This window comes from Somniosus microcephalus, chromosome 19, assembly GCF_052327205.1.
Source record: "Somniosus microcephalus isolate GS21.2 chromosome 19, FLI_Smic_1.0, whole genome shotgun sequence".
Classification (NCBI taxonomy): Eukaryota; Metazoa; Chordata; class Chondrichthyes; order Squaliformes; family Somniosidae; genus Somniosus; species Somniosus microcephalus.
In genome coordinates, this window is record NC_141005.1 from 62,674,233 (window position 1) to 62,695,698 (window position 21,466).

Consider the following 21,466-nt stretch of genomic DNA (forward strand, 5'->3'; position numbering starts at 1 on the left):
ATCGCGTGTGATGTACACTCCAGTCTGTTTTATTGTGTGTGATGTACATTCCAGCCTATCTTATCCTGTGTGATGTACATGCCATCATCTGTTATCGTCTGTGATGTGCACTCCAGTCTGTGTTATCGTGTGTGATGTAAACTCCCGTCTGTGTTATCGTGTGTGATGTACACTCCAGCCTGTGTTATCGTGTGTGATGTACACTCCAGTCTGTGTTATCATGTGTGATTTATACTCCAGCCTGTGTTATCGTGTGTGATGGAAACTCCAGCCTGTGTTATTGTTAGTGATGTACACTCCAGTCTGTGTTATTGTGTGTGATGTACACTCCAGTTGTGTTAACGTATGTGATGTACACTCCAGTCTGTGTTGTCGTGTCTGATGTACACTCTAGTCTGTGCTATCGTGTGTGTTGTAAACTCCAGCCTGAGTTATCGTGTGTGATGTACATCCCAGTCTGTGTTATCGTTTGTGATGTACACTCCAGCCTGTGTTATCGTGTGTGATGTACACTCCAGTCTGTGTTATACTTTGTGATGTGCATGCCAGTCTGTGTTATCTTGTCTTCTGTACACTCCAGTCTGTGTTATCGTGTGTGATGTACACTCCAGTCTGATTTATTGCGTGTGATGTACACTCCACTCTGTGTTATCGTGTGTGATGTACACTCCAGTCTGATTTATCGTGTGTGGTGTACACTCCACTCTGTGTTATCATGTGTGATGTACACTCCAGTCAGTGATAACGTGTGTGTTGTACACTCTAGTGTGTTATCGTGTGTGATATACACTCCAGCCTGTGTTATCGTGTGTGATGCACACTCCACTCTGTGCTTTCGTGTTTGATGTACACTCCATTCTATGTTATCATGTGTGATGTACACTCCAGCCTGTGTTATCGTGTGTGATGTACACTCCATCCTGTGTTATCCTGTCTGTTGTACACTCCCTTGAGAGTTGTACACAACAGTCTGTGTTATCGAGTGTGATGTACACTCCAGCCCTTGTTATCGTATGTGATGTACACTCCAGTCTGTGTTATCATGTGTGATATACACTCCAGCCTGTGTTATCATGTGTGATGTACACTCCATCCTGTGTTATCCTGTCTGTTGTACACTCCCTTGAGAGTTGTACACTACAGTCTGTGTTATCGAGTGTGATGTACACTCCAGCCCTTGTTATCGTATGTGATGTACACTCCAGTCTGTGTTATCATGTGTGATATACACTCCAGCCTGTGTTATCATGTGTGATGTACACTCCAGCCTCTGTTATCGAGTGTGATGTACACCCCAGTCTGTGGTATCATGTGTGATGTACACTCCAGTCTGTTATCGTGTGTGATGTACACTCCAGCCTGTGTTATCGAGTGTGCTGTACACTCCAGCTGTGTTATCCTGTTTGATGTACACTCCATCCTGTGTTATCGTTTGTGATGTACACTCCAGTCTGTGTTATCTTATGTGATGTACACTCCAGCCTGTGTTATCGAGTGTGATGTACACTCCAGTCTGTGCTATACTGTGTGATGTACACTCTAGTCTGTCTTATCGTGTGTGATGTACACGCCAGTCTGTGTTATCGAGTGTGATGTAAACTCCAGTCTGTGATATCGTGTGTGATGTACACTCCAGTCTGTGTTATCGTGTGTGATGTACACTTCCTTCTGTGGCATTGTGAGTGATGTACACTCCAGTCTATGTTATCATGTGTGATTTATACTCCAGCCTGTGTTATTGTGTGTGATGTACACTCCAGTCTGTGTTATCGTGTGTGATGTGCACTCCAGTCTGTGTTATTGCATGTGATGTACACTCCAGTCTGTGTTATCGTGTGTGATGTACACTCCAGTCTGTGTTATCGTGTGTGATGTACACTCCAGTCTGTGTTATCATTTGTATAATACTCCAGTCTGTGTTATCGTGTGTGATGTACACTCCACTCTGTGTTATCATGTGTGATATACAATCCAGCCTGTGTTATCATGTGTGATGTACACTCCAGCCTGTGTTATGGAGTGTGATGTACACTCCAGTCTGTGGTATCATGTGTGATGTACACTCCAGTCTGTTATCGTGTGTGATGTACACTCCAGCCTGTGTTATTGTTTGTGATGTACACTGCAGTCTGTGTTATCTTGTGTGATGTACACTCCAGTCTGTGTTATCGGGTGTGATGTACACTCCTGCCGGTGTTATCGTGTGTGATCTACACTCCAGTCTGTGTTATCGTGTGTGTTGTAAACTCTAGTCTGTTATCGTGTGTGATGTACACTCCAGTCTGTGTTATAGTGTGTGATGTGCATGCCAGTCTGTGTTATCCTGTCTTATGTACACTCCAGTCTGTGTTATCGTGTGTGATGTACACTCCAGCCTGGGTTATCGTGTGTGATCTATGCTCCAGTCTCTGTTATCGTGTGCGATGTACACTGCAGTCTGTGTTATCATGTGTGATGTACACTGCAGTCTGTGTTATCGTGTGTGATGTACACTCCAGTCTGTGTTATCGTGCATGCTGTACACTCCAGTCTGTGTTATCATTTGTGATGTACACTCCAGTCTGTTATCGTGTGTGATGTACACTCCAGTCTGAGTTATCATGTGTGATGTACTCTCCTGTCTGTGTTATCGTGTGTGATGTACACTCCAGTCTGTGTTATCGTCTGTGATGTACACTCCAGTCTGTGTTATCGTGTGTGTTGTACACTCCAGCCTGTATTATCATGTGTGATGTACACTCCAGTCTGTGTTATCTTTGTGCTGTACACTCCAGTCTGTGTTATCATGTGTGATGTGCACTCCAGCCTGTGTTATCATGTGTGTTGTACACTCCAGCCTGTGTATCGTGTGTGATGTACACTCCAGTCTGTGTTATAGTGTGTGATATACACTCCAGTCTGTGCTATCGTGTGTGATGTACACTCCAGTCTGTGTTATTGTGTGTGATGTACACTCCCTTCTGTGGCATTGTGAGTGGTGTACACTCCAGCCTGTGTTATCATGTGTGATGTACAGTCCAGTCAGTGTTATCGTGTGTGATGCACACTCCAGTCTGTCTTATCGTGCGTGATATACAATCCAGCCTGTCTTATCGTGTGTGTTGTACACTCCAGTCTGTGTTATCGTGTGTGATGCACACTCCAGTCTGTGTTATCATGTGTGATGTACACTCCCTTCTGTGCAATTGTGAGTGATGTACACTCCAGCCTGTGTTATCATGTGTGATGTGCAGTCCAGTCTGTGTTATCGTGTGTGATGCACACTCCAGCCTGTGTTATCGTGTGTGATTTACACTCCAGTCTGTGTTATCGTGTGTGATGTACAATCCAGCCTGTATTATCGTGTGTGTTGTACACTCCAGTCTGTGTTATCGTGTGTGATGCACACTCCAGTCTGTGTTATCATGTGTGATGTACACTCCCTTCTGTGCAATTGTGAGTGATGTACACTCCAGCCTGTGTTATCGTTTGTGATGTACACTCCAGTCTGTGGTATCGTGTGTGATGTACACTCCAGCCTGTGTTATCGTTTGTGATGTACACTGCAGTCTGTGTTATCTTGTGTGATGTATACTCCAGTCTGTGTTATCGTGTGTAATGAACACTCCAGCCGGTGTTTTGGTGTGTGATGTACACTCAAGTTGTGTTATTGCATGTGTTGTACACTCCAGTCTGTGTTATCGTGTGTGATGTACACTCCAGTCTGTGTTATCGTGTGTGATGTACACTCCAGTCTGTGTTATCATTTGTATAATACTCCAGTCTGTGTTATCATGTGTGATGTGGACTCCAGTCTGTGCTATCGTGTGTGATGTACACTCCACTCTGTGTTATCATGTGTGATATACAATCCAGCCTGTGGTATCTTGTGTGATGTACACTCCAGCCTGTGTTATCGAGGGTGATGTACACTCCAGTCTGTGGTATCGTGTGTGAAGTACACTCCAGTCTGTTATCATGTGTGATGTACACTCCAGCCTGTGTTATCGTTTGTGATGTACACTACAGTCTGTGTTATCTTTTGTGATGTACACTCCAGTCTGTGTTATCGTGTGTGATGTGCACTCCTGCCGGTGTTATTGTGTGTGATGTACACTCCAGTCTGTGTTATCGTGTGTGATGTAAACTCCAGTCTGTGTTATCGTCTGTGATGTACACTCCAGTCTGTGTTATCGTGTATGATGTGCACTTCCTTCTGTGGCATTGTGAGTGATGTACACTCTAGTCCGTGTTATCGTGTGTGATGTATACTCCAGTCTGTGTTATTGTGTGTGATGTACACTCCAGTCTGTGTTATCGTGTGTGATGTACACTGCAGTCTGTGTTATTGCGTGTGATGTACACTCCAGTCTGTTTTATCGTGTGTGATGTACACTCCAGTCTGTGTTATCGTGTGTGATGTACACTCCAGTCTGTGTTATCATTTGTATAATACTCCAGTCTGTGTTATCGTGTGTGATGTACACTCCAGTCTGTGTTATCGTTTGTGATGTACACTCCACTCTGTGTTATCGTGTGTGATTTACACTCCAGTCTGTGTTATCGTGTGTGATGTACACTCCAGTCAGTGTTATCGTGTGTGATGTACACTCCAGTCTGTGTTATCGTGTGTGATGTACATTCCAGTCTGTGTTACCCTGTGTGATGTACACTGCAGTCTGTGATATTGTGCCTGATGTACACTCCAGTCTGTGGTATCGTGTGTGATGTGCACTCCAGTCTCTGTTAACATGTGTTTTGTACACTCCAGTCTGTGCTATCGTGTGTGATATGCACTCCAGCCTGTGTTATCATGTGTGATTTACACTCCAATCTGTGTTATCGAGTGTGATGTACACTCAAGTCTGTGTTATCATGTGTGATGTACATTCCAGTCTGTGTTATCGTGTGTGATGTATACTCCAGTCTGTGTTATCGTGTGTGATGTGCACTCCCTTCCGTGGCATTGCAAGTGATTTACACTCTAGTCTGTGTTATCGTCTGTGATGCATACTCCAGCCTGTGTTATCGTGTGCGATGTACACTCCAGTCTGTGTTATCATCTGTGATGTATACACCAGCCTGTGTTATCGTGTGTGATGTACACTCCAGTCTCTGTTATCGTGTGTGATGTACTCTCCAGTCTGTGTTATCGTGTGTGATGTACACTCCAGTCTCTGTTATCATGTGTGATGTATACTCCAGTCTGTGTTATCGTGTGTGATATACACTCCAGTCTGTGTTATAGTGTGTGATGTGCATGCCAGTCTGTGTTATCTTGTCTTATGTACACTCCAGTCTGTGTTATCGTGTGTGATGTACACTCCAGTCTGGGTTATCGTGTGTGATGTACGCTCCAGTCTGTGTTATCGTGTGTGATGTGCACTGCAGTCTGTGTTATCGTGGGTGATGTACACTCCAGTATCTGTTATCGTGTGTGATGTACTCTCCAGTCTGTGTTATCGTGTGTGATGTACACTCCAGTCTGTGTTATCGTGCGTGATGTACACTCCAGTCTGTTATCGTGTGTGATGTACACTCCAGTCTGTGTTATCGTGTGTGATGTACACTCCAGTCTGTGTTATCGTGTGTGATATACACTCCAGTCGGTTTTATCGTGTGCGATGTACACTCCAGCCTATCTTATCCTGTGTGATGTACACGTCATCATGTGTTATCGTCTGTGATGTACACTCCAGCCTGTGTTATCATGTGTGATGTACACTCCAGTCTGTGTTATCGTGTGTGATGTACACTCCAGTCTGTGTTATCATGTGTGATGTACACTCCAGTCTGTGTTATCGTGTGTGATCTACACTCCCTTCTGTGGCATTGTGAGTGATGTACACTCCAGCCTGTGTTATCGTGTGTGATGTACATTCCAGTCTGTGTTATCGTGTGTGATGCACACTCCAGTCTGTGTTATTGTGTGTGATATACAATCCAGCCTGTGTTATCGTGTGTGTTGTACACTCCAGTCTGTGTTATCGTGTGTGATGCACACTCCAGCCTGTGTTATCGTGTGTGTTGTACACTCCAGCCTGTGTTATCGTGTGTGATTTACATTCCACTCTGTGTTATCGCGTGTGATGTACACTCCAGTCTGTTTTATTGTGTGTGATGTACACTCCAGCCTATCTTATCCTGTGTGATGTACATGCCATCATCTGTTATCGTCTGTGATGTGCACTCCAGTCTGTGTTATCGTGTGTGATGTAAACTCCCGTCTGTGTTATCGTGTGTGATGTACACTCCAGCCTGTGTTATCGTGTGTGATGTACACTCCAGTCTGTGTTATCATGTGTGATTTATACTCCAGCCTGTGTTATCGTGTGTGATGTACACTCCAGCCTGTGTTATTGTTAGTGATGTACACTCCAGTCTGTGTTATCGTGTGTGATGTACACTCCAGTTGTGTTAACGTATGTGATGTACACTCCTGTCTGTGTTGTCGTGTCTGATGTACATTCTAGTCTCTGCTATCGTGTGTGTTGTACACTCCAGCCTGAGTTATCGTGTGTGATGTACATCCCAGTCTGTGTTATCGTTTGTGATGTACACTCCAGCCCGTGTTATCGTGTGTGATGTACACTCCAGTCTGTGTTATAGTGTGTGATGTGCATGCCAGTCTGTGTTATCTTGTCTTCTGTACACTCCAGTCTGTGTTATCGTGTGTGATGTACACTCCAGTCTTATTTATTGCGTGTGATGGACACTCCACTCTGTGTTATCGTGTGTGATATACACTCCAGTCTGATTTATCGTGTGTGGTGTACACTCCACTCTGTGTTATCATGTGTGATGTACACTCCAGTCAGTGATAACGTGTGTGTTGTACACTCTAGTGTGTTATCGTGTGTGATATACACTCCAGCCTGTGTTATCGTGTGTGATGTACACTCCACTCTGTGCTTTCGTGTTTGATGTACACTCCATTCTATGTTATCATGTGTGATGTACACTCCAGCCTGTGTTATCGTGTGTGATGTACATCCCAGTCTGTGTTATCGTTTTTGATGTACACTCCAGCCTGTGTTATCGAGTGTGCTTTACACTCCAGCCTGTGTTATCCTGTTTGATGTACACTCCATCCTGTGTTATCCTGTCTGTTGTACACTCCCTTGAGAGTTGTCCACGACAGTCTGTGTTTTTGAGTGTGATGTACACTCCAGCCTGTGTTATCCTGTGTGATGTATACTCCAGCCCTTGTTATCGTATGTGATGTACACTCCAGTCTGTGTTATCATGTGTGATATACACTCCAGCCTGTGTTATCATGTGTGATGTACACTCCAGCCTCTGTTATCGAGTGTGATGTACACCCCAGTCTGTGGTATCATGTGTGATGTACACTCCAGTCTGTTATCGTGTGTGATGTACACTCCAGCCTGTGTTATCGAGTGTGCTGTGCACTCCAGCTGTGTTATCCTGTTTGATGTACACTCCATCCTGTGTTATCGTTTGTGATGTACACTCCAGTCTGTGTTATCTTATGTGATGTACACTCCAGCCTGTGTTATCGAGTGTGATGTACACTCCAGTCTGTGTTATACTGTGTGATGTACACTCTAGTCTGTCTTATCGTGTATGATGTACAAGCCAGTCTGTGTTATCGAGTGTGATGTAAACTCCAGTCTGTGTTATCGTGTGTGATGTACACTCCAGTCTGTGTTATCGTGTGTGATGTACACTTCCTTCTGTGGCATTGAGAGTGATGTACACTCTAGTCTATGTTATCATGTGTGATTTATACTCCAGCCTGTGTTATTCTGTGTGATGTACACTCCAGTCTGTGTTTTCGTGTGTGATGTGCACTCCAGTCTGTGTTATTGCATGTGATGTACACTCCAGTCTGTGTTATCGTGTGTGATGTACACTCCACTCTGTGTTATCGTGTGTGATGTACACTCCAGTCTGTGTTATCATTTGTATAATACTCCAGTCTGTGTTATCGTGTGTGATGTACACTCCACTCTGTGTTATCATGTGTGATATACAATCCAGCCTGTGTTATCGTGTGTGATGTACACTCCAGCCTGTGTTATGGGGTGTGATGTACACTCCAGTCTGTGGTATCGTGTGTGATGTACACCCCAGTCTGTTGTCGTGTGTGATGTACACTCCAGCCTGTGTTATTGTTTGTGATGTACACTGCAGTCTGTGTTATCTTGTGTGATGTACACTCCAGTCTGTGTTATCGGGTGTGATGTACACGCCTGCCGGTGTTATCGTGTGTGATCTACACTCCAGTCTGTGTTATCGTGTGTGTTGTAAACTCTAGTCTGTTATCGTGTGTGATGTACACTCCAGTCTGTGTTATAGTGTGTGATGTGCATGCCAGTCTGTGTTATCCTGTCTTATGTACACTCCAGTCTGTGTTATCGTGTGTGATGTACACTCCAGCCTGGGTTATCGTGTGTGATCTATGCTCCAGTCTCTGTTATCGTGTGTGATGTACACTGCAGTCTGTGTTATCGTGTGTGATGTACACTGCAGTCTGTGTTATCGTGTGTGATGTACTCTCCAGTCTGTGTTATCATCTGTGATGTACACTCCAGTCTGTGTTATCGTGCATGCTGTACACTCCAGTCTGTGTTATCGTGTGTGATGTACACTCCAGTCTGTTATCGTGTGTGATGTACACTCCAGTCTGAGTTATCATGTGTGATGTACTCTCCTGCCTGTGTTATCGTGTGTGATGTACACTCCAGTCTGTGTTATCGTCTGTGATGTACACTCCAGTCTGTGTTATCGTGTGTGTTGTACACTCCAGCCTGTATTATCGTGTGTGATGTACACTCCAGTCTGTGTTATCTTTGTGCTGTACACTCCAGTCTGTGTTATCATGTGTGATGTACACTCCAGCCTGTGTTATCATGTGTGTTGTACACTCCAGCCTGTGTACCGTGTGTGATGTACACTCCAGTCTGTGTTATAGTGTGTGATATACACTCCAGCCTGTTCTATCATGAGTGATGTACACTCCAGCCTGTGTTATCATGTGTGATGTACAGTCCAGTCAGTGTTATCGTGTGTGATGCACACTCCAGTCTGTGTAATCGTGTGTGATATACAATCCAGCCTGTGTTATCGTGTGTGTTGTTCACTCCAGTCTGTGTTATCGTGTGTGATGCACACTCCAGTTTGTGTTATCATGTGTGATGTACACTCCCTTCTGTGCAATTGTGAGTGATGTACACTCCAGCCTGTGTTATCATGTGTGATGTACAGTCCAGTCTGTGTTATCGTGTGTGATGCACACTCCAGCCTGTGTTATCGTGTGTGATTTACACTCCAGTCTGTGTTACCATGTGTGATGTACAATCCAGCCTGTGTTATCATGTGTGTTGTACACTCCAGTCTGTGTTATCGTGTGTGATGCACACTCCAGTCTGTGTTATCATGTGTGATGTACACTCCCTTCTGTGCAATTGTGAGTGATGTACACTCCAGCCTGTGTTATCATGTGTGATGTACACTGCAGTCTGTGTTATCTTGTGTGATGTACACTCCAGTCTGTGTTATCGTGTGTGATGTGCATGCCAGTCTGTGTTATCTTGTCTTCTGTGCACTCCAGTCTGTGTTATCATGTGTGATGTACACTCCACTCTGTGTTATCGTGTGTGATGTACACTCTACTCTGTGTTATCGTGTGTGTTGTACACTCTAGTCTGTTGTCGTGTGTGATGTACACTCCACTCTGTGTTATCGTGTGTGATGTACACTCCAGCCTGTGTTATCATGTGTGTTGTACACTCTAGTCTGTTATCGTGTGTGATGCACACTCCAGCCTGTGTTATCGTGTGTGATGTACACTCCACTCTGTGTTATCGTGTGTGATGTACACTCCAGTCTGATTTATCGTGTGCGATGTACGCTCCACTCTGTGTTATAATGTGTGATTTACACTCCAGCCTGTGTTACCGTGTGTGATGCACATCCCAGTCTGTGTTATCGTTTGTGATGTATACTCCAGCCTGTGTTATCGTTTGTGATGTACACTCCAGTCTGTGGTATCGTGTGTGATGTACACTGCAGTCTGTGTTATCTTGTGTGATGTATACTCCAGTCTGTGTTATCGTTTGTAATGAACACTCCAGCCGGTGTTATGATGTGTGATGTACACTCCAGTCTGTGTTATCGTGTGCGATGTACACTCCAGTCTGTGTTATCGTCTGTGATGTACACTCCAGTCTGTGTTATCGTGTGTGTTGTACACTCCAGCCTGTATTATCATGTGTGATGTACACTCCAGTCTGTGTTATCTTTGTGCTGTACACTCCAGTCTGTGTTATCATGTTTGATGTACACTCCAGCCTGTGTTATCATGTGTGTTGTACACTCCAGCCTGTGTATCGTGTGTGATGTACACTCCAGTCTGTGTTATCCTGTTTGATGTACACTCCATCCTGTGTTATCGTTTGTGATGTACACTCCAGTCTGTGTTATCTTATGTGATGTACACTCCAGCCTGTGTTATCGAGTGTGATGTACACTCCAGTCTGTGTTATACTGTGTGATGTACACTCTAGTCTGTCTTATCGTGTATGATGTACAAGCCAGTCTGTGTTATCGAGTGTGATGTAAACTCCAGTCTGTGTTATCGTGTGTGATGTACACTCCAGTCTGTGTTATCGTGTGTGATGTACACTTCCTTCTGTGGCATTGAGAGTGATGTACACTCTAGTCTATGTTATCATGTGTGATTTATACTCCAGCCTGTGTTATTCTGTGTGATGTACACTCCAGTCTGTGTTTTCGTGTGTGATGTGCACTCCAGTCTGTGTTATTGCATGTGATGTACACTCCAGTCTGTGTTATCGTGTGTGATGTACACTCCACTCTGTGTTATCGTGTGTGATGTACACTCCAGTCTGTGTTATCATTTGTATAATACTCCAGTCTGTGTTATCGTGTGTGATGTACACTCCACTCTGTGTTATCATGTGTGATATACAATCCAGCCTGTGTTATCGTGTGTGATGTACACTCCAGCCTGTGTTATGGGGTGTGATGTACACTCCAGTCTGTGGTATCGTGTGTGATGTACACCCCAGTCTGTTGTCGTGTGTGATGTACACTCCAGCCTGTGTTATTGTTTGTGATGTACACTGCAGTCTGTGTTATCTTGTGTGATGTACACTCCAGTCTGTGTTATCGGGTGTGATGTACACGCCTGCCGGTGTTATCGTGTGTGATCTACACTCCAGTCTGTGTTATCGTGTGTGTTGTAAACTCTAGTCTGTTATCGTGTGTGATGTACACTCCAGTCTGTGTTATAGTGTGTGATGTGCATGCCAGTCTGTGTTATCCTGTCTTATGTACACTCCAGTCTGTGTTATCGTGTGTGATGTACACTCCAGCCTGGGTTATCGTGTGTGATCTATGCTCCAGTCTCTGTTATCGTGTGTGATGTACACTGCAGTCTGTGTTATCGTGTGTGATGTACACTGCAGTCTGTGTTATCGTGTGTGATGTACTCTCCAGTCTGTGTTATCATCTGTGATGTACACTCCAGTCTGTGTTATCGTGCATGCTGTACACTCCAGTCTGTGTTATCGTGTGTGATGTACACTCCAGTCTGTTATCGTGTGTGATGTACACTCCAGTCTGAGTTATCATGTGTGATGTACTCTCCTGCCTGTGTTATCGTGTGTGATGTACACTCCAGTCTGTGTTATCGTCTGTGATGTACACTCCAGTCTGTGTTATCGTGTGTGTTGTACACTCCAGCCTGTATTATCGTGTGTGATGTACACTCCAGTCTGTGTTATCTTTGTGCTGTACACTCCAGTCTGTGTTATCATGTGTGATGTACACTCCAGCCTGTGTTATCATGTGTGTTGTACACTCCAGCCTGTGTACCGTGTGTGATGTACACTCCAGTCTGTGTTATAGTGTGTGATATACACTCCAGCCTGTTCTATCATGAGTGATGTACACTCCAGCCTGTGTTATCATGTGTGATGTACAGTCCAGTCAGTGTTATCGTGTGTGATGCACACTCCAGTCTGTGTAATCGTGTGTGATATACAATCCAGCCTGTGTTATCGTGTGTGTTGTTCACTCCAGTCTGTGTTATCGTGTGTGATGCACACTCCAGTTTGTGTTATCATGTGTGATGTACACTCCCTTCTGTGCAATTGTGAGTGATGTACACTCCAGCCTGTGTTATCATGTGTGATGTACAGTCCAGTCTGTGTTATCGTGTGTGATGCACACTCCAGCCTGTGTTATCGTGTGTGATTTACACTCCAGTCTGTGTTACCATGTGTGATGTACAATCCAGCCTGTGTTATCATGTGTGTTGTACACTCCAGTCTGTGTTATCGTGTGTGATGCACACTCCAGTCTGTGTTATCATGTGTGATGTACACTCCCTTCTGTGCAATTGTGAGTGATGTACACTCCAGCCTGTGTTATCATGTGTGATGTACACTGCAGTCTGTGTTATCTTGTGTGATGTACACTCCAGTCTGTGTTATCGTGTGTGATGTGCATGCCAGTCTGTGTTATCTTGTCTTCTGTGCACTCCAGTCTGTGTTATCATGTGTGATGTACACTCCACTCTGTGTTATCGTGTGTGATGTACACTCTACTCTGTGTTATCGTGTGTGTTGTACACTCTAGTCTGTTGTCGTGTGTGATGTACACTCCACTCTGTGTTATCGTGTGTGATGTACACTCCAGCCTGTGTTATCATGTGTGTTGTACACTCTAGTCTGTTATCGTGTGTGATGCACACTCCAGCCTGTGTTATCGTGTGTGATGTACACTCCACTCTGTGTTATCGTGTGTGATGTACACTCCAGTCTGATTTATCGTGTGCGATGTACGCTCCACTCTGTGTTATAATGTGTGATTTACACTCCAGCCTGTGTTACCGTGTGTGATGCACATCCCAGTCTGTGTTATCGTTTGTGATGTATACTCCAGCCTGTGTTATCGTTTGTGATGTACACTCCAGTCTGTGGTATCGTGTGTGATGTACACTGCAGTCTGTGTTATCTTGTGTGATGTATACTCCAGTCTGTGTTATCGTTTGTAATGAACACTCCAGCCGGTGTTATGATGTGTGATGTACACTCCAGTCTGTGTTATCGTGTGCGATGTACACTCCAGTCTGTGTTATCGTCTGTGATGTACACTCCAGTCTGTGTTATCGTGTGTGTTGTACACTCCAGCCTGTATTATCATGTGTGATGTACACTCCAGTCTGTGTTATCTTTGTGCTGTACACTCCAGTCTGTGTTATCATGTTTGATGTACACTCCAGCCTGTGTTATCATGTGTGTTGTACACTCCAGCCTGTGTATCGTGTGTGATGTACACTCCAGTCTGTGTTATGGTGTGTGATATACACTCCAGTCTGTGCTATCGTGTGTGATGTACACTCCAGTCTGTGTTATTGTGTGTGATGTACACTCCCTTCTGTGGCATTGTGAGTGATGTACACTCCAGCCTGTGTTATCATGTGTGATGTACAGTCCAGTCAGTGTTATCGTGTGTGATGCACACTCCAGTCTGTGTTATCGTGTGTGATATACAATCCAGCCTGTGTTATCATGTGTGTTGTACACTCCAGTCTGTGTTATCGTGTGTGATGCACACTCCAGTCTGTGTTATCATGTGTGATGTACACTCCCTTCTGTGCAATTGAGAGTGATGTACACTCCAGCCTGTGTTATCATGTGTGATGTACAGTCCAGTCTGTGTTATCGTGTGTGATGCACACTCCAGCCTGTGTTATCGTGTGTGATTTGCACTCCAGTCTGTGTTATCGTATGTGATGTACAATCCAGCCTGTGTTATCGTGTGTGTTGTACACTCCAGTCTGTGTTATCGTGTGTGATGCACACTCCAGTCTGTGTTATCATGTGTGATGTACACTCCCTTCTGTGCAATTGTGAGTGATGTACACTCCAGCCTGTGTTATCATGTGTGATGTACACTGCAGTCTGTGTTATCTTGTGTGATGTACACTCCAGTCTGTGTTATCGTGTGTGATGTGCATGCCAGTCTGTGTTATCTTGTCTTATGTACACTCCAGTCTGTGTTATCATGTGTGATGTACACTCCACTCTGTGTTATCGTGTGTGATGTACACTCTACTCTGTGTTATCGTGTGTGTTGTACACTCTAGTCTGTTGTCGTGTGTGATGTACACTCCACTCTGTGTTATCGTTTGTGATGTACACTCCAGCCTGTGTTATCGTGTCTGATGCACACTCCACTCTGTGTTATCGTGTGTGATGTACACTCCAGTCTGATTTAGCGTGTGCGATGTACACTCCACTCTGTGTTATAATGTGTGATTTACACTCCAGCCTGTGTTACCGTGTGTGATGCACATCCCAGTCTGTGTTATCATTTGTGATGTACACTCCAGCCTGTTTTATCGTTTGTGATGTACACTCCAGTCTGTGGTATCGTGTGTGATGTACACTCCAGCCTGTGTTATCGTTTGTGATGTACACTGCAGTCTGTGTTATTTTGTGTGATGTATACTCCAGTCTGTGTTATCGTTTGTAATGAACACTCCAGCCGGTGTTATGATGTGTGATGTACACTTCAGTCTGTGTTATCGTTTGTATAATACTCCAGTTTGTGTTATCATGTGTGATGTGCACTCCAGTCTGTGCTATCGTGTGTGATGTACACTCCACTCTGTGTTATCATATATGATATACAATCCAGCCTGTGGTATCGTGTGTGATGTACACTCCAGCCTGTGTTATCGAGGGTGATGTACACTCCAGTCTGTGTTATCGTGTGTGATGTACACTCCAGTCTGTGTTATCATTTGTATAATACTCCAGTCTGTGTTATCGTGTGTGATGTGCACTCCACTCTGTGCTATCGTGTGTGATGTACACTCCACTCTGTGTTATCATGTGTGATATACAATCCAGCCTGTGGTATCGTGTGTGATGTACACTCCAGCCTGTGTTATCGAGGGTGATGTACACTCCAGTCTGTGGTATCGTGTGTGAAGTACACTCCAGTCTGTTATCATGTGTGATGTACACTCCAGCCTGTGTTATCGTTTGTGATGTACACTACAGTCTGTGTTATATTTTGTGATGTACACTCCAGTCTGTGTTATCGTGTGTGATGTACACTCCTGCCGGTGTTATTGAGTGTGATGTACACTCCAGTCTGTGTTATCGTGTGTGATGTAAACTCCAGTCTGTGTTATCGTCTGTGATGTACACTCCAGTCTGTGTTATCGTGTATGATGTACACTTCCTTCTGTGGCATTGTGAGTGATGTACACTCTAGTCCGTGTTATCGTGTGTGATGTATACTCCAGTCTGTGTTATTGTGTGTGATGTACACTCCAGTCTGTGTTATCGTGTGTGATGTACACTGCAGTCTGTGTTATTGCGTGTGATGTACACTCCAGTCTGTTTTATCGTGTGTGATGTGCACTCCAGTCGGTGTTATCGTGTGTGATGTACACTCCAGTCTGTGTTTTCATTTGTATAATACTCCAGTCTGTGTTATCGTGTGTGATGTACACTCCAGTCTGTCTTACCGTTTGTGATGTACACTCCACTCTGTGTTATCGTGTGTGATTTAATCTCCAGTCTGTGTTATCGTGTGTGATGTACACTCCAGTCAGTGTTATCGTGTGTGATGTACACTCCAGTCTGTGTTATCGTGTGTGATGTACATTCCAGTCTGTGTTATCCTGTGTGATGTACACTGCATTCTGTGATATTGTGCCTGATGTACACTCCAGTCTGTGGTATCGTGTGTGATGTGCACTCCAGTCTGTGTTATCATGTGTTTTGTACACTCCAGTCTGTGTTATCGTGTGTGATATGCACTCCAGCCTGTGTTATCATGTGTGATTTACACTCCAATCTGTGTTATCGAGTGTGATGTACACTCAAGTCTGTGTTATCATGTGTGATGTAGATTCCAGTCTGTGTTATCGTGTGTGATGTATACTCCAGTCTGTGTTATCGTGTGTGATGTGCACTCCCTTCTGTGGCATTGCAAGTGATTTACACTCTAGTCTGTGTTATCGTCTGTGATGTATACTCCAGCCTGTGTTATCGTGTGCGATGTACACTCCAGTCTGTGTTATCGTCTGTGATGTATACTCCAGTGTGTGTTATCGTGTGTGATATACACTCCAGTCTGTGTTATCATTTGTATAATACTCCAGTCTGTGTTATCGTGTGTGATGTACACTCCAGTCTGTGTTATCGTGTGTGATGTACACTCCACTCTGTGTTATCGTGTGTGATGTACACTCCAGTCTGTGTTATCGTGTGTGATGTACACTCCAGCCTGGGTTATCGTGTGTGATCTATGCTCCAGTCTCTGTTATCGTGTGTGATGTACACTGCAGTCTGTGTTATCGTGTGTGATGTACACTGCAGTCTGTGTTATCGTGTGTGATGTACTCTCCAGTCTGTGTTATCATCTGTGATGTACACTCCAGTCTGTGTTATCGTGCATGCTGTACACTCCAGTCTGTGTTATCGTGTGTGATGTACACTCCAGTCTGTTATCGTGTGTGATGTACACTCCAGTCTGAGTTATCATGTGTGATGTACTCTCCTGCCTGTGTTATCGTGTGTGATGTACACTCCAGTCTGTGTTATCGTCTGTGATGTACACTCCAGTCTGTGTTATCGTGTGTGTTGTACACTCCAGCCTGTATTATCGTGTGTGATGTACACTCCAGTCTGTGTTATCTTTGTGCTGTACACTCCAGTCTGTGTTATCATGTGTGATGTACACTCCAGCCTGTGTTATCATGTGTGTTGTACACTCCAGCCTGTGTACCGTGTGTGATGTACACTCCAGTCTGTGTTATAGTGTGTGATATACACTCCAGCCTGTTCTATCATGAGTGATGTACACTCCAGCCTGTGTTATCATGTGTGATGTACAGTCCAGTCAGTGTTATCGTGTGTGATGCACACTCCAGTCTGTGTAATCGTGTGTGATATACAATCCAGCCTGTGTTATCGTGTGTGTTGTTCACTCCAGTCTGTGTTATCGTGTGTGATGCACACTCCAGTTTGTGTTATCATGTGTGATGTACACTCCCTTCTGTGCAATTGTGAGTGATGTACACTCCAGCCTGTGTTATCATGTGTGATGTACAGTCCAGTCTGTGTTATCGTGTGTGATGCACACTCCAGCCTGTGTTATCGTGTGTGATTTACACTCCAGTCTGTGTTACCATGTGTGATGTACAATCCAGCCTGTGTTATCATGTGTGTTGTACACTCCAGTCTGTGTTATCGTGTGTGATGCACACTCCAGTCTGTGTTATCATGTGTGATGTACACTCCCTTCTGTGCAATTGTGAGTGATGTACACTCCAGCCTGTGTTATCATGTGTGATGTACACTGCAGTCTGTGTTATCTTGTGTGATGTACACTCCAGTCTGTGTTATCGTGTGTGATGTGCATGCCAGTCTGTGTTATCTTGTCTTCTGTGCACTCCAGTCTGTGTTATCATGTGTGATGTACACTCCACTCTGTGTTATCGTGTGTGATGTACACTCTACTCTGTGTTATCGTGTGTGTTGTACACTCTAGTCTGTTGTCGTGTGTGATGTACACTCCACTCTGTGTTATCGTGTGTGATGTACACTCCAGCCTGTGTTATCATGTGTGTTGTACACTCTAGTCTGTTATCGTGTGTGATGCACACTCCAGCCTGTGTTATCGTGTGTGATGTACACTCCACTCTGTGTTATCGTGTGTGATGTACACTCCAGTCTGATTTATCGTGTGCGATGTACGCTCCACTCTGTGTTATAATGTGTGATTTACACTCCAGCCTGTGTTACCGTGTGTGATGCACATCCCAGTCTGTGTTATCGTTTGTGATGTATACTCCAGCCTGTGTTATCGTTTGTGATGTACACTCCAGTCTGTGGTATCGTGTGTGATGTACACTGCAGTCTGTGTTATCTTGTGTGATGTATACTCCAGTCTGTGTTATCGTTTGTAATGAACACTCCAGCCGGTGTTATGATGTGTGATGTACACTCCAGTCTGTGTTATCGTGTGCGATGTACACTCCAGTCTGTGTTATCGTCTGTGATGTACACTCCAGTCTGTGTTATCGTGTGTGTTGTACACTCCAGCCTGTATTATCATGTGTGATGTACACTCCAGTCTGTGTTATCTTTGTGCTGTACACTCCAGTCTGTGTTATCATGTTTGATGTACACTCCAGCCTGTGTTATCATGTGTGTTGTACACTCCAGCCTGTGTATCGTGTGTGATGTACACTCCAGTCTGTGTTATGGTGTGTGATATACACTCCAGTCTGTGCTATCGTGTGTGATGTACACTCCAGTCTGTGTTATTGTGTGTGATGTACACTCCCTTCTGTGGCATTGTGAGTGATGTACACTCCAGCCTGTGTTATCATGTGTGATGTACAGTCCAGTCAGTGTTATCGTGTGTGATGCACACTCCAGTCTGTGTTATCGTGTGTGATATACAATCCAGCCTGTGTTATCATGTGTGTTGTACACTCCAGTCTGTGTTATCGTGTGTGATGCACACTCCAGTCTGTGTTATCATGTGTGATGTACACTCCCTTCTGTGCAATTGAGAGTGATGTACACTCCAGCCTGTGTTATCATGTGTGATGTACAGTCCAGTCTGTGTTATCGTGTGTGATGCACACTCCAGCCTGTGTTATCGTGTGTGATTTGCACTCCAGTCTGTGTTATCGTATGTGATGTACAATCCAGCCTGTGTTATCGTGTGTGTTGTACACTCCAGTCTGTGTTATCGTGTGTGATGCACACTCCAGTCTGTGTTATCATGTGTGATGTACACTCCCTTCTGTGCAATTGTGAGTGATGTACACTCCAGCCTGTGTTATCATGTGTGATGTACACTGCAGTCTGTGTTATCTTGTGTGATGTACACTCCAGTCTGTGTTATCGTGTGTGATGTGCATGCCAGTCTGTGTTATCTTGTCTTATGTACACTCCAGTCTGTGTTATCATGTGTGATGTACACTCCACTCTGTGTTATCGTGTGTGATGTACACTCTACTCTGTGTTATCGTGTGTGTTGTACACTCTAGTCTGTTGTCGTGTGTGATGTACACTCCACTCTGTGTTATCGTTTGTGATGTACACTCCAGCCTGTGTTATCGTGTCTGATGCACACTCCACTCTGTGTTATCGTGTGTGATGTACACTCCAGTCTGATTTAGCGTGTGCGATGTACACTCCACTCTGTGTTATAATGTGTGATTTACACTCCAGCCTGTGTTACCGTGTGTGATGCACATCCCAGTCTGTGTTATCATTTGTGATGTACACTCCAGCCTGTTTTATCGTTTGTGATGTACACTCCAGTCTGTGGTATCGTGTGTGATGTACACTCCAGCCTGTGTTATCGTTTGTGATGTACACTGCAGTCTGTGTTATTTTGTGTGATGTATACTCCAGTCTGTGTTATCGTTTGTAATGAACACTCCAGCTGGTGTTATGATGTGTGATGTACACTTCAGTCTGTGTTATCGTTTGTATAATACTCCAGTTTGTGTTATCATGTGTGATGTGCACTCCAGTCTGTGCTATCGTGTGTGATGTACACTCCACTCTGTGTTATCATATATGATATACAATCCAGCCTGTGGTATCGTGTGTGATGTACACTCCAGCCTGTGTTATCGAGGGTGATGTACACTCCAGTCTGTGTTATCGTGTGTGATGTACACTCCAGTCTGTGTTATCATTTGTATAATACTCCAGTCTGTGTTATCGTGTGTGATGTGCACTCCACTCTGTGCTATCGTGTGTGATGTACACTCCACTCTGTGTTATCATGTGTGATATACAATCCAGCCTGTGGTATCGTGTGTGATGTACACTCCAGCCTGTGTTATCGAGGGTGATGTACACTCCAGTCTGTGGTATCGTGTGTGAAGTACACTCCAGTCTGTTATCATGTGTGATGTACACTCCAGCCTGTGTTATCGTTTGTGATGTACACTACAGTCTGTGTTATATTTTGTGATGTACACTCCAGTCTGTGTTATCGTGTGTGATGTACACTCCTGCCGGTGTTATTGAGTGTGATGTACACTCCAGTCTGTGTTATCGTGTGTGATGTAAACTCCAGTCTGTGTTATCGTCTGTGATGTACACTCCAGTCTGTGTTATCGTGTATGATGTACACTTCCTTCTGTGGCATTGTGAGTGATGTACACTCTAGTCCGTGTTATCGTGTGTGATGTATACTCCAGTCTGTGTTATTGTGTGTGATGTACACTCCAGTCTGTGTTATCGTGTGTGATGTACACTGCAGTCTGTGTTATTGCGTGTGATGTACACTCCAGTCTGTTTTATCGTGTGTGATGTGCACTCCAGTCGGTGTTATCGTGTGTGATGTACACTCCAGTCTGTGTTTTCATTTGTATAATACTCCAGTCTGTGTTATCGTGTGTGATGTACACTCCAGTCTGTCTTACCGTTTGTGATGTACACTCCACTCTGTGTTATCGTGTGTGATTTAATCTCCAGTCTGTGTTATCGTGTGTGATGTACACTCCAGTCAGTGTTATCGTGTGTGATGTACACTCCAGTCTGTGTTATCGTGTGTGATGTACATTCCAGTCTGTGTTATCCTGTGTGATGTACACTGCATTCTGTGATATTGTGCCTGATGTACACTCCAGTCTGTGGTATCGTGTGTGATGTGCACTCCAGTCTGTGTTATCATGTGTTTTGTACACTCCAGTCTGTGTTATCGTGTGTGATATGCACTCCAGCCTGTGTTATCATGTGTGATTTACACTCCAATCTGTGTTATCGAGTGTGATGTACACTCAAGTCTGTGTTATCATGTGTGATGTAGATTCCAGTCTGTGTTATCGTGTGTGATGTATACTCCAGTCTGTGTTATCGTGTGTGATGTGCACTCCCTTCTGTGGCATTGCAAGTGATTTACACTCTAGTCTGTGTTATCGTCTGTGATGTATACTCCAGCCTGTGTTATCGTGTGCGATGTACACTCCAGTCTGTGTTATCGTCTGTGATGTATACTCCAGTGTGTGTTATCGTGTGTGATATACACTCCAGTCTGTGTTATCATTTGTATAATACTCCAGTCTGTGTTATCGTGTGTGATGTACACTCCAGTCTGTGTTATCGTGTGTGATGTACACTCCACTCTGTGTTATCGTGTGTGATTTACACTCCAGTCGGTGTTATCATGTGCGTTGTACACTCTAGTCTGTTATCTTGTGTGATGTACACTCCAGCCTGTGTTATCGTGTGTGATGTACACTCCACTCTGTGTTATAGTGTGTGATGTGCATGCCAGTCTGTGTTATCTTGTCTTATGTACACTCCAGTCTGTGTTATCGTGTGTGATGTACACTCCAGTCTGGGCTATCGTGTGTGATGTACGCTCCAGTCTGTGTTATCGTGTGTGATGTACACTGCAGTCTGTGTTATCGTGGGTGATGTACACTCCAGTA